At 41.2% G+C, this 15,670-nt stretch overlaps 1 non-coding gene across 1 annotated transcript in view; it reads right to left on the bottom strand.

The window, feature by feature from the left end:
* Positions 1-15,620: 15,620 nt before the first annotated feature.
* LOC149191678 (25S ribosomal RNA) overlaps positions 15,621-15,670 on the bottom strand; it is a 3,400-nt gene continuing 3,350 nt past the window's right edge. The window contains exon 1 of the ribosomal RNA XR_016255220.1: positions 15,621-15,670. This exon is cut by the window's right edge and continues 3,350 nt beyond it. This is a non-coding gene — a ribosomal RNA (25S ribosomal RNA).

Here is a 15,670-nt window from a genome sequence, read left to right as displayed (position 1 = left end):
GTCATGAAGTATTTGTTTGAACTTCTTCTTGGCAGGGTACCAGCCATCGATCACTTTCGCTCCAAGTTTGTCATGTCATTGCTCCCTTCATGGAAAGTCGCCTTCTTGATAGATATATATCAGGTCCCTTTTGTCATCTAGCTACTCCTTTGTCATCTTGTATATCCTTCATAATACTTATCACATGGATGCTTAGTTGTACTTTCTTGTTCCCATATGTCACACGGAATAAGTCGATCTTGCGGACAAGATAGACCTTCCTAGAATCTAAAGAAGACCTAATGACAAGCAAACCAACCAGACACTATCTTTCTCTAAATATGCTTTTATAAACAATGGAAAACAAGTGTTTTTAGGGCCTACCTTAGGTCCAACGCAAGTTTGTGGATGCCCTCGCTCCTTTGATCCAAATGAGCTCCTTTGTCGCAAATCTGCAAACAAAAACAAGGCAAACAAATTAAATAGCACCTGAAAAGCCAAAATCATAAAACATATTTAACATGAAAGTCAAGGAGTCCATGAAACAAATAACATGAGATACTTGTTGAGAAAAATGAGTTTGATTGTATTAATTCAAAAGAAGAAGAACTTTACAACCTTTGCCTTCACGCTGTACAAGCTCCTCCCAGGGTCCAGCAAGAAGTCTCCTCTACTTTGACAAGTTTCACTCACTCCCCAATGAAGCCAAGAAGGTATGTGATCTCTCCTCTTAATCTCAACTAGGAAGTCTTGATTTCACCAGCATTTACCCTAAAAAATGTTCAGCTTCTAACCTCCTCAGCAACTAGCCCAATGCCTATATTTATAGTGCAATGGAGGGAGGTTACTAGGTCCTCCTTCAAAGGGATAAAGCCCTCCTTCAAAGGGATAGCTCCTCTCATCAAGGGATTAGCTCCTTCTCTTTTGGGATGCATGAACCACCTCAGAGCGAACAATCCACGTCAAAATTCCTTCTAGAATCCTCTAGAATTAACCCAAAGTGAGTTTTTTTAAGATAAAACTTGCGCCTTTTGACTTTCACAGGGGTCCGCACCTACACCGTTAGGGACAGAGCAGGAAGGTCCACAGTTTTTGTAAACAGAAGGTGCAGGACCGCAGGTGACAGTGAGAGAAAGTGCGGAACCCGAGTTACATTGATTTTTAATGTCTTTCTCCCATTTTCAAAGCTTGACTTGAAGAGCTAAGGTCTGAGACTTGCTTAGGAGGACAGTAAAAGTGATGATAAACCCATACTGACTGCAAATAATCATTGTGACGATATTTTTGTGTAACAGATTGCCCCCTAAAGTGCGAAGTCTGTAGTAGATGAGGATTTCATTGATCATTTAGGAAGAGTGAAGTACTTTATCATTTCGAGGATCATCTTGTGGAGAGCCCGGTTGGAACCTGTAAAAACATTCAATGCAAGATATATATATGAGATCATATCATCGCTGAGGTAGGCATTCCCATACTCAGATCAAAACTGACTAGAAAAAATAACTACTGCTCTGATATAGGAATGATCTTGTAAAACATCACAAGTATAGACTCAGGTGGTCACAGTATGGACGTAGCCATCTGTTTATGAATAGTCTAATATATAATGAATACAAAATTCCTCGCAGCCTGGATTGTGGAAACTAGATCCAGGGTCTTCATTTCTACTTCCCGAAACAGTACGATTCTATCCATGCGAATGAATGTGTTGTTGTCGAACATGGTAGAAACCACTTGATTACCAGTCAATGATGTAAAATGATAACAAGTGTGAGAGAAACCACCAGTGATGTCAATGTCTCTCAAAGTACCCAGTACAATCCATGAGATGTGAATAAATGTGTTGATGTCGAACATGTCACGGAATCCTTTGATCGAAGGTCAATGATGCAACCTGTCGTCGAAGGTGAGAAACCTGCCATTGAGGCATGCATTTCTCAAGGTACTGACGATTTCTAGATCATCTTTCTAGATAATGAGCTGATGTTGATAGAAAGCGATCCGTCGTAGGCAAGCCCACAACATGAAATCATAGATCAAGTTGAAGAAATTTAGTTGCAAGGACTGACTCAGGGATGGTCAAGATGGATGACAGATATTTTGCAGATGAATGGCTTATTGACAGTGACCTCTTGAACACATAACGACACGACAGATGGTTTGGTGACAATTGACCCAAAGTTAATACCCAGAAACCGGCTGAAGACTTTCAATGTGGTTTGATCAACTGTTAGGCAAAGGATTTCCCAACCCAGGTGAATAAAAGTGTCGTGTTCAAGAGTGGTTATGATGTATGACAAACATGCTCATTTTTCTCTCTTTTCCCCCACCATTTCTGGCAAGTACCTCTTTATTTTTGACAAGATTGAGGAGGATAAGATTTGCTTGATTATAAGCTCATCCTTCGGATGAGTCCAACTTAGTTTAAATTTGAACCCTAAGAAGGAGTGGTTTGTTCCTGTTTGTAATTGAACAGGTCCTTTACTGTGAAATTTTAACGAGTCCAGTATAGGAGAAACTCAACGTTTTTCAATTTTAGAGAGTCTGAAGAAACTTAAGAAGACTCCAGGGTTGACCTTTTCCGTAAATTTGTGTCTCCCAAGCCTGAAAAAGAATAAAATAATACTTGAGAGAATCGCTTGATCTTTACGACCAAGGAGTACTTTTCGTAATTAGTGCCCCTGACCCAAAAAAGTAAAAAAGCGATCAATGACACATCGTTTTATAACCAATATCGAATTTGAAACGACAAAAATCCGGCAATCTTTTCATGTTTTTACGGTCAGAAAAGAGCTGTAAGTGGACCGTCCTTTTAGTTCCATTTTAACGAGTTTAAAAAGAAAAACTCGGCAATATTTTCATATTTTGAGAGTCTGAAAAGGGCTTAAAAGAGAACTCCAAGGTGTCACTTTTTCGTAAGTTTTAACGAGTTCGAAAAAATGATAAAATTGTACTCATGGTTTTCACTTTTTCGTAAGTTTTAATGAGTTCGAAAAAATGATAAAAATGTACTCATATGGCCTACTTTCAATTTAATTTACGAGTAGGAAAAGACGGAAAGAACTCGGCATTTTCATTTGTTTTACGAGAATGAAAGATAGCAAAATAATCTTGGGATTTTCATGAGTTTAATGAGTCTTGAAAATAACTGAAATTGACTCGAGATAGGTTTCATTTTTACAAAAGCTTGAAACAGAGAAAAACTATGCTTCAAAGTAGTTTCATTTTTACACAAGCTTGAAACAGAGAAAAAACTGTGCTTAATTCCCCCTAAGCATAACTGCTAGAGCGCATGCCCCCCAGCTTCATTGCATTCAACCAGGTGGATGGAATGAAGGTTTAATTTTTAAATCTTGGAAAGACTCGTGGGAGTTGTTTCATTTTTTAGTGAGGTTGACATAGGAAAAGAACTATCGTCATGACTCCTTGTTTCATTTTTTAAACGAGCTTGACACAAGATAAGGAACTATGCTCATAACTACTCTCTACGATCTACCTATATATCCTAAAATCTATCTGATTCATTTTTTAATGAGGTTGACTCAGTAACAGGAACTATCCTCTAACACCCTGTCTCATTTTTTAACGAGGTTGACATAGGAACAAAACTATGCTCGCTTCTACTCTCTACAATCTACCTATATAACCTACCCTTGTTTCATTTTTTAAAGAGCTTGACACAAGACAAGGAACTATGCTCAATACTCCTTGTTTTATTTTTTAACGAGCTTGACCCAAGACAAGGAACTATGCTCCAGAAGTTTGCATGCCCCTGGCATAATGATGCAAAGCAATGGTACAAGCCCCCTAAGCTTCATTGCATTCAACCAGGTGGATGCAATGAAGGTTTTCTTTCAAGATTTAACTTGAAAAGGGAGTTGTTTCATTTTTTAAGGAGGTTGACACAAGAAAAGAACTATCCTCATACCTGATTCATTTTTAATGAGGTTGACTCAGTAACAGGAACTATCCTCTGACCAACTGATTCATTTTTTAACGAGGTTGAAACAGGAAAAGAACTGTCCTCAAACTTGATTCATTTTTTAACGAGGTTGACTCAGTAACAGGAACTATCCTCGAAACATCCTATTTCATTTTTTAACGAGGTTGATACCAGAACAAAACTATCCTCACACTCACTGATTCATTTTTTCACGAGGTCGACACAGTAAAAGGAACTTTCCTCATGACAACCTGTTTCATTTTTTAACGAGGTTGATACAGGAAAAAACTATCCTCGCTACTCACTGATCATGGCTTCCAACTGGAAGAAAGACATGTCAATGGACACACCTTGATCATGGCTTCCAAAAGGTCTTCATCAGAAGGAATAATAGTTCTTTGGAAGGAACACATGTCAAGGGACTCAAAAGGGATAAGAACATCGTGTTCAAGTAATCCCATAGAGTTTTCCATGTCAATTACCGTATCTAAATCAAAGGAAGATGAGCAAACAGTGAGAGGCTCACTTACATCGGTAACTGAAAACATGGGACCAGTTGCCACATAATTAACCCGTGGTGGGGTAGATACCACTTTATAATCAGGAACATTTTGGGGTGTCATATTATCCGTAGTTGAAACAAGACTAGGAAACGAAAGCTGGTCTATAGTCACAATATTTCCATTGTGAGGGAAAGACATCACGCCAAAGAGTGTCGATACGATAGCTTTCATTTCATAAACGTAGTCTCGACCAAGGAGTAAATTGAAATCCAAGGGACCTCGAACTACCATAAGATCGATACAAACAGTTTTACCTTCCAAGGTAATATAAAACTTAGGAAGGATCCCTAAAGGTTCACTAATGGTTCTATTAAAAGCTTTCAGATTCTGTGTAATAGGCGCAAGCTGAGGGGAACCCAAAGCTTTCCAAGCAGTTGAGGATAAAATACTAACAGAAGCACCTTCATCTACCTGCATGTGATGCATGTCCCTGCCACCAACCTTGACAATGATTTGGAAAGGGATGGAGGAAGGAAGACGAGGTTCTGTCAATCTATTCCAATCAAAGGAAAAGACCCCAGTACTTGGAGGGGGTTCTATAGAAACAGTTGAAATGCCCCCCGACGTAGAGGAATCTGATGTAACAAAAAGAACTTGAGCGGTATGAAGTTCACTCTCTAAAGGGAAAGTGGGATCGACCGAATGTGAAATTGAATCAACCACTTGATCAACTAATGGATCATTAACCTGAGTGACATGAGTTTCACTCTCCAATGGAAGAGTGTGATCGACTGTACTTGAAATTAGATCAATCAATCCGTCAGTTGACGGTAGGTTGGGAGAAAGTTTACGGTAACCAGTTGGAAATTCTTGTTGTGGAACAGTAAGGTTTTCCAACAATTTTGAGGCTTCATCCATGTGAGGGCATATGTGAGTTTGATGACTCCCTTTGCATAACTTACAAGGAAACCTAACTTTACCCTTTTTCCCAGGAACCTGACTATCACTGGTTGATGGATCAATGGAAAGTTGATGAAATTTTTCTAACCCTACTTCCAAGACCTTTGGAATACCAGGACAATTGATAAGGAAGTGGTCACCCTTACAAAGCCTGAAATGGTATTTGGGTTTACCATGCATGTCAGAGTTTTCCTCAACACAACTAACACTTACAACCATGGTTGGTTGGTTGACTTCTTTCTTATCTTGCTTCTTCTTCTTCTTCTTCTTCTTCTTCTTCTTCCCTTTCTTTTTCCCTTTCTTCTTCTTCTTAGACACCTGGTTACTAGCGTTAAGGCTTTTACCAAGCGAAGAGAAAGAAATGGAGGAAGAAAAATTAGGTGAAGAAGGTAAAGGGTCAACAAAAGGTTGGTGATGTTGAGATGGTGAACTCTGTTGAGGTGAAGCATTCGGTTGAGGTGGAACAATTGGAGTATTTGGGGCCAACGAAGTTGAAAATAACCATATCGGTAAACCTATTGTAAATCCAGGTAATGACAAAGTAGCCATATAAGGAGGACCAACATTTCCAAAATAAGGAAAGGTACTAGGATTCTCGTTAAGAGGGGTTCCTTGGTCGGTAAATTCTGGAACAACTGCCATTATATTCAACTTCAGTGAATTTAAAACTAAAATTAACAATTCACAATTCACACCTAACAATTAAAATTCACAATTCACACCTATGGTCTCTAAAAGTAAAAACAAACAAATTAACATGCGCTATCAAATCTAGGAGTCAAACCACACAAAAACAGTAACTTTCCATACTGAAAACACTAGTTGGTGATGAAATCCAACGTTGCAGAGTTCAATACAGAAATGGCGGTTGGAACAGTTACCCCGACAACCTGCTTAATGAATAGACTGGCACAAGTTTCTCCACTTAACCGTCTTGAGTGAAGAGAACCCCCGAGAAAATCCAAGTGAGTCTAGCCAACGTCTGATCCAGGTACAGTGGGATCTTCCCACCACTGTCACCTTAGGAAGAATCCTATAGAATATGGTCACTAAGGTTACCAACAGAAACAAATATACCTCGGGGAATAGTCTATGATCCGATACGCATGCAAGGGCAGAGTAACAAGCTCAATCCCCTTGAAGGCTCCTTGACATAATCCAAGGTTTACCAACAAGTGACCCCAGGCTTCTCGACAATGGTTAATCCGAGGTTTACCATTTTTAATACGTGAATATCTGGTGTTGTTCCCAATGAGGAAGGATTGATTCCCACACTGGTTCGAACACAATCTCGTGCTTCTCCTTTAAGAGGAGCTTTCCCAGAGCATAGATGCAACAATTGGATTTTTCTCCTACCGCAAGATACAACTACTTGTTTGTTTTACTGTCTTGGAGAGTTAACTAAAACCTATTCCAAGACACTAGCCTAAGCTATATTGGTGGAAAGAGCCCTAAAAATGTAAAAATTACTAGATGAATTTTAATTAAGCGTTGTGTTATTTAGGCTATTATTACTCAAAGGGGTAAATGGATGCGAAACCAATGGTGTTATGACCCAACTCAAAACTGAATGCAATCGAATATGATAGTGTAATCCTTTCAATTCGATGAATCCTAACTAAAGTAAGGAGAGAGTTTCCATTCACTTCCAACAATGCAAGAAATTGATCACTAAGAGAAAATATAACAAATTCTCTAATGCACTAATTTCATCAAGAAAAACTAATGCAAATCAATTCCAAAAAGTTTTTTTTTTTTTTTTTTATTTATGTATTTATTTATTATTATTTATTTTTTATTTTTTTTGTGTGTTAAAAACAAGAATAAAAATATGTAAATTCAAATCAAAGAAAGCTGATCTAAATCTACGATTGATTTTTCAGAATGTAAACTATGGAATTGTAATCTATGCACAATTCACTTGAAAAGTATGCAAATGTAATCTATGCACATTTTTCATTCATATTCTGAAAATGAGAATTCTAATTATGCATATGTGATCTATGCAAGATAATTCTCAAACACAAGATGATTCTAATGTAATCTAAGAACCAATCACGTGCAAGTCAAGAAAATTGGGTGAGATTTCCAAAGATCAAAAATAAAAACACTCAAAGGCGATTAACACTCATACACAATTTAGCCCCCCCAGCGAATGAGGGGGAATTTTTTTTGCAAAAACAAAAGCAAAAAGATGCAAAATTATGAAAAGACTGAGACAAACCTTCAAGTAATGACCAAAGGAAATCAAATTAAGAATTTCTCAAAAAAGAGACTCAAAACACCCAATTGATAAAAGCTTAAAACAAGAATGCCAATGGAATTAACCTAAGGAAAGCTTCTGACAGGTTATGTGCAGGCCTGGGCAAGGGATAATAACATCTAAACAAAAACTAAGCTGACTGACAGAGGAAATCTTAGGTTTTTTAAAATTTTGACAGGGTCCGTAGGCCCACAGTTAACACAGGTGCGGTACCGCTCTGTGCTAAAAGAAAAAGTGCGGATAGGTCCGCACTATGTCAAAAGGCTAGGGTGCGGTCCTCTCCCAAAGCTATGAAAAATGAAAAATAACCCTGGATCTACAATCTCTACCCAATTTTACACACAACAAGCCAAAAATAGAAACCAAAAACACAGTTTCTCAGGTCAAAGTAAAACAAGGAAAAAATCAAGTCCCCAGCGGAGTTGCCATTTTGTCACACGGAATAGGTCGATCTTGTGGACAAGATAGACCTTCCTAGAATCTAAAGAAGACCTAATGACAAACAAACCAACCAGACACTATCTTTCTTTAAATATTCTTTTATAAACAATGGCAAACAAGTGTTTTTAGGGCCTACCTTAGGTCCAACGCAAGTTTGTGGATGCCCTCTCTCCTTTGATCCAAATGAACTCCTTTGTCGCAAATCTGCAAACACAAACAAGGCAAACAAATTAAATAGCACCTGAAAAGCCAAAATCATAAAACATATTTAACATGAAAGTCAAGGAGTCCATGAAACAAATAACATGATATACTTGTTGAGAAAAATGAGTTTGATTGTATTAATTCAAAAGAAGAAGAACTTTACAACCTTTGCCTTGACGCTGTACAAGCTCCTCCCAGGGTCCAGCAAGAAGTCTCCTCTGCTTTGACAAGTTTCACTCACTCTCCAATGAAGCCAAAAAGGTATGTGATCTCTCCTCTTAAGCTTAACTAGGAAGTATTGATTTCACCAGCATTTACCCTAAAAAATGTTCAGCTTCTAACCTCCTCAGCAACTAGCCCAATGCCTGTATTTATAGTGCAACGGAGGGAGGTTACTAGGTCCTCCTTCAAAGGGATAAAGCCCTCTTTCAAAGGGATGGCTCCTCTCATCAAGGGATTAGCTCCTTCTCTTTTGGGATGCATGAACCACCTCAGAGCGAACAATCCACGTCAAAATTCCTTCTAGAATCCTCTAGAATTAACCCAAAGTGAGTTTTTTTAAGATAAAACTTGCGCCTTTTGACTTTCACAGGGGTCTGCACCTACACCATTAGGGACAGAGTGGGAAAGTCTGAAATTTTTGTAAACAGAAGGTGTGGGACCGTAGGTGATAGTGAGAGAAAGTGCGGAACCAGAGTTACATTGATTTTTAATGTCTTTCTCCCATTTTCAAAGCTTGACTTGAAGAGCTGAGGTCCGAGACTTGCTTAGGAGGACAGTACAAGTGATGATAAACCCATACTGACTACAAATAATCATGGTGATGATATTTTTGTGTAACACCATACTTTGATTTAGTGGCCCTTCATGACTTCATCGTGATATTGCTTCAACATCAAATGGTGCTTTTGTTGGATGGCCTCTTCATCATGACATATTTGTAGAGTTGAATTGGTTATCTACACCTTACTATCTCCAAGGCCTTCGTAGGTGTCAAGGGTCCTTTGATCTTTTTCTTCCTTTGTCAGAGTTTCCATGCCTTCTTTCGAGAGATGTTGAGGAATCTTGTCAAATAGTTATTCTTTGTGACCACGATGTTCTTCACATGCTTGATCTCTTTCTTCATTTGCTTCTTCTTGGATTGATTAGTCAACCACCTTATACTCCTTATGAGAGCACTTCTTCATGTTGACCTTTACTCCATTGTAGTACATGCCTCTGAGCATATCGTTGGTGAAAGAGATCCTTTTATTCTTGATCATGATTCTAGAACTTTTCCCATGACCCAATATATATGATGACATGACTTAAACTTTGATGCATACATACCTCATCTTGATTATGATTTTATCATCTTGGCTTTATTTGATAGTTCTCCTCGATTGGTGTAGCCTTTCCTGCTTCATCTGCTCTTGCTTGTATATCATCCTTTCTTAAATCCCATAAATGGGATTCCTAATGATACATCTACCCCCTTCTGTACTAACCTTATTTTGAAGATTCTATCAGAGAATCTTGAAGACCCTTACCTTGCAAATGTTTCTTCCTTTGATGATGGAGGCCTTCTAAAAATTTTGATCATGACCAATCCTTTTTTCATTCTCGATGAGACCCTATAATAGGTATGCTCCTTCTATGTGAATATCTTGAGCTATATCTACACCATGCTCCTATCTTCTAGAAGATATCTTTAACCATGCAATCTGTTCTATTTCTATATGCTCCTATACTACTCAAAACATTCAAAGATGACTTTAAGCAAAGAGGTTGACTTAGTCATAGGAGGATCTTCCTTATTTTGCTTTTTGTCATCTTCTTTCACTCCTTGAGTTACATGAGCTTCTTCCCTTTTTCTCTTGTTTTTGTTGTTGTTCTTAAGTTTAGGACAATCCCTTTTGTAGCGTCCATATTCTTGGCATCCAAATCATTGGAATTTGGACATGTAGTGTGTTGTGGAGGTAAATCTCCTCTGTGGACAGAGGTGATCCCTACTAGCCCAGACCGGGTCTAGCAACAATCAAACAATGCTATCACGCAAGTTCCTAATTGCAAATTAAAGGTGGATGATGAGAACCTAGTTGCATTCCAACGCTAATATTCGTAGAAGAGACGTCGCTCTCATTCCTTTGCTTCGGCCGGTCACGATCCTCACGATCTCCGTGATTGGACACCTGCACATCCAAAGAACAACACAAATACAAACATAAAATCCAATAGATGAAATTATATATCAGTCAGAAAAGATATAACTCAACATCAATCATTACAAAGGACAATGAGAGTGGAACCATAATGATAGTCATCTATTATTGATAAACAGCAAAGAAGAATACAACCATAGTTCTGACGTCAAATCCTCCTTTGGCTGGGTGATCAGCTACACAAGTCTTGCAAAGCTTGTTGGGATGGGAAACAAGCCTCTCTGTCCTTGGTGACAAGAATCTCCTCACTTAGATTTGGCCTTATGGATGCAAAGAAGGCTCTTGCAACTTCAATCTCTTTAACTCCTGGAACTCTTACTATCACTAGCACTCTACTGGAACTAGCTTGCTCAAGGCAAAAGAACAAGCTTTTATAGATAGAGGGGAAGGAGATAGGATCAACCACAATATTCATGGGATTGGATTTATCACTAAGAAGCTTCCATGAAAGGTGGCAAACCACTTCCCTTCTATGGAGATCCGAAGCCAAACCATCCTAACTCAACACGGATTCAGTTGGTGAATGGGTTAAGGAGAACCTTCAGAAGTTTGTTTGTTAAAAACTTTACCCAACTGGGTTGGCGCGAGTGCGACTCTGAGACAGAGCGCCAACTGGCGTGCCCTCTTTAGAGGATTTCCCCCATTGGTGTGGGAGGTACACTGCGGAGCTGCGCTAATGCAAAAAGAGGTCTTTTTATGGGTATTCTGCAGGAGATGTCTTCAGGGCATATGAAGCTCACACTTAGAGGAATATAATGCAAGTGGTTTCAGGTCATGCTAGTTCTCACAGGTCCCGGAATGAGTCCTCCAGCGTGCAGGAGAGGGGTAACAGGGACGGTGACAAATGGTGACAAATTACTGTGTAACATAGTGGTCCCAACCAATTTTTTTATTTTCCTTGCAAAAGTACATTGAGGTATACTCAGAAGGGGACATATACTTACTTGATAGAGTTTGAGATGTAGTGAACTTGCTTTCTTCTTAAAGACTTGATGGTTTGCCTTCGTTAGATATTGATGTTCTTCAAGTTGCTTTCTTCAAATGGACTTGCTTGATGACTTGACTCGTAGTGCCTTTCATTTTTCAAGATGGTGTAGCTTGATGTAGGTCCCTCTTTGATTTGTTCTTCTTGTAGGTCCCTTTATATAAGGCATTTCTTCTCTCTTTGTAGTCTTCCATGATGAGTGATAAATGGTAGACCTTCTTCTCCTTGATGTGATTGAGACTTCTTCGCTTGATGCTTCAACCTTGCGGATGTTCTTGAGATTCCCTTTCCTTGATGTGTCACCTTAGCTCTGATACTGCGTTGAAGAATTTGGGGCAATGGGGTATAGAAGGATTCTTCTAGACTTGATAACAATTTTTGAAGCTCATTTACAATTTATCTTGTTATCTTAATCTTCTTCTCTTCTTATTAATGAATGTGTGCTCACTTCATCAAACTAGTGACAAAAACATAAGAACAAGAACACAAGATGTTGGCTCTCTGCCAAGGAAAAACCTCTCTCTCTCAGAGAGGAAAAGCCTTTTGTAAATTTCTCTTATTGAAGCTTCTTATTGGTCATTCTAAAGCCATAGACCTTTGACCAGAATATCCTCCAAGCACAAGTCAAGTCATTCCTCCTCTCTACACTTTTTTTCTTCGGCACTTCATTCCCCGACACTTTGTTCTTCTTTCAACTTTTGATAGTCCTTGGTGGACTAGTTGTAGAATAGACTCCAACCTTTGATCCTTATAGAGATCCTTTACCAATGAAGATACATTCATTCTCTTGACCAACCAAGCCTTTTTCTTGATATGAGGTTGCAGACTCGATGTACACCAAGTTTACTACAGCTGGGGTGATTTCCATCGTGACGAGACATGGAAACCCTAAATTTCCCGCACTTGGGAGGTTTTTGACAAGGCTGGAAATGGAATGCTTGTGTTCCCCACAATTTGGAAACTTTTGTCAAGGAGGGACCGGGAGACCCCATGTCACACTCCTATCCCAGTGGTAGTATTTCAACCACACATAAGCGGGTGTGGCACCGCTGTACTTTTTCGTTTTACCAATACTTGAGTACAAAGTCTGCGCCTACTTCAAAACTTAGTCAATTATCCAATAAGTGTTCTTAAAAATGCAGCGAAAATAACTTACCATCAATTTATCTTCTTCAATTATTCTTTCACCCCATCATGTCGTGTGGTCGTGCTAAACTACCCTTGGCCTGCGTGACACAACTCCACACCTGAACTGCGAACCTGTCCACCCGACTTTCTATTCTGCGATGCCCAAACTCTGCTTGTCGGTGTGGTCCATAGTGAGGGTGGATGGCTCGCACGCAGTGTGGCCTGCTTGCCTAGTCGATAACCCACCCTGCTCTGCTTGTTCGCACTACCAAGCCTGACCCACCCACTGTAATCTGCCAGTCGGTGTGGCCCTCTGACCCACATCCTTATCTTTCTTCTTTTTTCGCCCAACTCCTTCCTTCACACTTGTTCTATGATGTGGAAGTCTATGTTTGATGTCCCTTCGTCGAGCACCATCCTCCTTACCTATACACATCCTTTCACCCAAGGGCCATGTCTCTCAGGGATAACAAGGGATGGCTCCATCAACATGCATGCCCTACTGACCTGCCACATAACCTCGACACAACCCATTCCAATGAACCGTTACATCCCTTCGTGTGCATTGTCGCACCCATGGGTGAGCTCCAACACTTAGCTGATTACACCCGTCGCCATATGTGTCACACCTGCCCACATCTTAACTTGTCCTTACATGGTCACCTCTTTCATCCGGGCACCCAACAAGGGTCGCCCACGTGCCTTCCGCCGGTGACTCACCCATCGTGCACATATTAAGGGGCGTGTGCCCCGCCCAACACGGCGCACCCTCTATGAGTGCGCCCATCACCATCGCGCATAAGAAAATTTTGTGCCAAGTCTTCACATATAACCGAACACGGCCGCCCATACTACAGGTTCAGTATTTCGACTCACTTGGGTGCTCCCGACTCGAATACCTGACACCCCAGCCCCCCCCGTACATGGTAGAGGTTTCCGATGCGATGGGACATGGAAACCCTAGATTTCACACACTTGGGCAGCTTTTGTCATGTCAAGGTAGGGAAACCCCGCTTTCCCCACACTTGGATGGCTCCTGTTGCAACGAGGCATGGAAACCCCGAGTTCCAGAGACAAACCAGGCAAGCGGTTTCCACCTCGCCATGAAATGGAAACCCCAATTTCACAAGACTTGGGTGGTTCTTCATCATTCCACAACATGGAAACCATGAGTTCCATAAACTTGGTAGATTTCGGTCGTGTTGCAACATGGAAACCCAAGTTCCTCACACTAGGGCCACGGTTTTCACCCAGGTGGGAGATAGAAACCCTAGAGGTTCCCAGAAATAGGCAATTTCCCTCATGCCACGAAACAGAAGCCCCCAGGTTCTGTAGACTTGGGCAGTTCTCTATCATTCCATGGCATGGAAACCCAAGTTTCTTACACCTAGGTCACAGTTTCTGTCGTGGTGGGACATGGAAGACCCCGAGTTTCCCATAATTGGGCGGTTTCCATCATGCCACATAATGGAAAGCCTCGTGTTTGGTAGACTTGGGCGGTTGTTCCCTATCATGTGATGACATGGAAACCTAAAGCTCCTAAAACTTGGGCAGTCATTCCCTATCGTGCAATGACATGGAAACTTGAAGCTCCCCAGACTTGGGCGGTAGTTTTAGCCACGACGCGAGCAACATGGGAACCCCGCATTTCCCAGACTTTGGAAGCAATTCTTTTCGTGATGCGAAACGGAAACCTCATGTGTCCACTGACTTGGGTAGTAGTTTCCATCATGCTGTAAAATGGACACCACACGTTCCTCAGACTTTGGTAGATTTTCGTCGCCCCATGACATGGAAATCCAAAGTTCCACAGATTCTCAAGCGATTCAGGGTGTGCCGCGACATGGAAACCCCAGGTTTCCTAGACTTGGGAGGTTTTTGTCGGTGGTTCCAGCCGTGCCGATACATGGAAACCACGAGTTCCCCAAACTTGGGCAGTCATTTTGAAACACCCCAAGTTCCTTAGACTTGTGAGCTGGTTTGCATCGTTATGGAAACCCCATGCTACCCACGTTGGGGCATTGTTGAAAACCTTGCATTTCCATCATGTCGTTAAATGTGGAAACCCGCGGTTCCATCAAGGGTGGGACATGGAGACCCCAAGTTTCCCTAGACTTGGGAACCACCAGTCTTGGCCATGGCACAACATGGAAACCCCAGGTTTCCCAAGCTCGGGTGCCAGTGCGTAACATGGAAACCTTAAGTTTCCCCAGGCTTGGGTGCCACTGGTTTTGGTCGTTGCGCGACATGGAAAGCCCAAGTTTCCCAGGCTTGGGCGCCAGGGCGCGACAAGGAAACCCCAAGTTTCCCTAGGCTTGGGTGCCATTGGTTTCAATCATGGCGCGACATGGAAACCCCAATTTTCCCCAGGTTTGGGCACCGGGGCGCGACTTGGAAACCCCAAGTTTTGGGCGTGACATGGAATCCCCAAACTTTTTGCACCGGGCGGAAACCCCAAATTTTAGGTGCCGGGTGGAAACCCCAAATTTTGGGTGTGAAAGGGAAATCCCAAATTTTGGGCGCGACATGGAAACCCCAAATTTTTTTACGCTGGGAAGAAGCCCCAAATTTTAGGCTCCAAGTGGAAACCCCAAATTTTGGGCGTGACATGGAAACCCCAAATTTTTTTGCGTCGGGAGGAAACCCCAATTTTTAAGCACGAGGTGGAAGCCCCAAACTTTGGGTGCCGGGGCATGGCATGGAAACCCCAAATTTTGGAAGCCGGGGCGCGGCATGGAAAGCCCAATTTTTCCAATGCTTGGGCACCTTTTTGGTTGCAACGTGGAAACCCCAGATTTTGGGCACTAGGGTGCAACATGGAAACCCCAAAATTTTGGGCACTAGAGTGCGACATGGAAAACCCAATTTTCTTGGGCTTCGGTGCCTTTTCTGTCGTGACGTGGAAACTGCAAATTTCCTGCCCCTAAGCAATAAAAAATTGTTGTCTGGAGGAAGAGGCAAAGGCACGAGAGCGGGAGGGTTGTTCAGATTTGTTTGTGATAAGAGAAAAGTTCTGAATCGAGGTGACCAAGTGCTGAATCTCAGTGGATCATGGCAACAAGG

Source organism: Pinus tabuliformis, chromosome 2_2, assembly GCF_031772625.1.
Source record: "Pinus tabuliformis cultivar Carrire ecotype Pingquan chromosome 2_2, CPIR1, whole genome shotgun sequence".
NCBI lineage: Eukaryota > Viridiplantae > Streptophyta > Pinopsida > Pinales > Pinaceae > Pinus > Pinus tabuliformis.
Note: the sequence above shows the minus strand (reverse complement) of the source record. Positions and strands in the feature narration are given on the sequence as shown.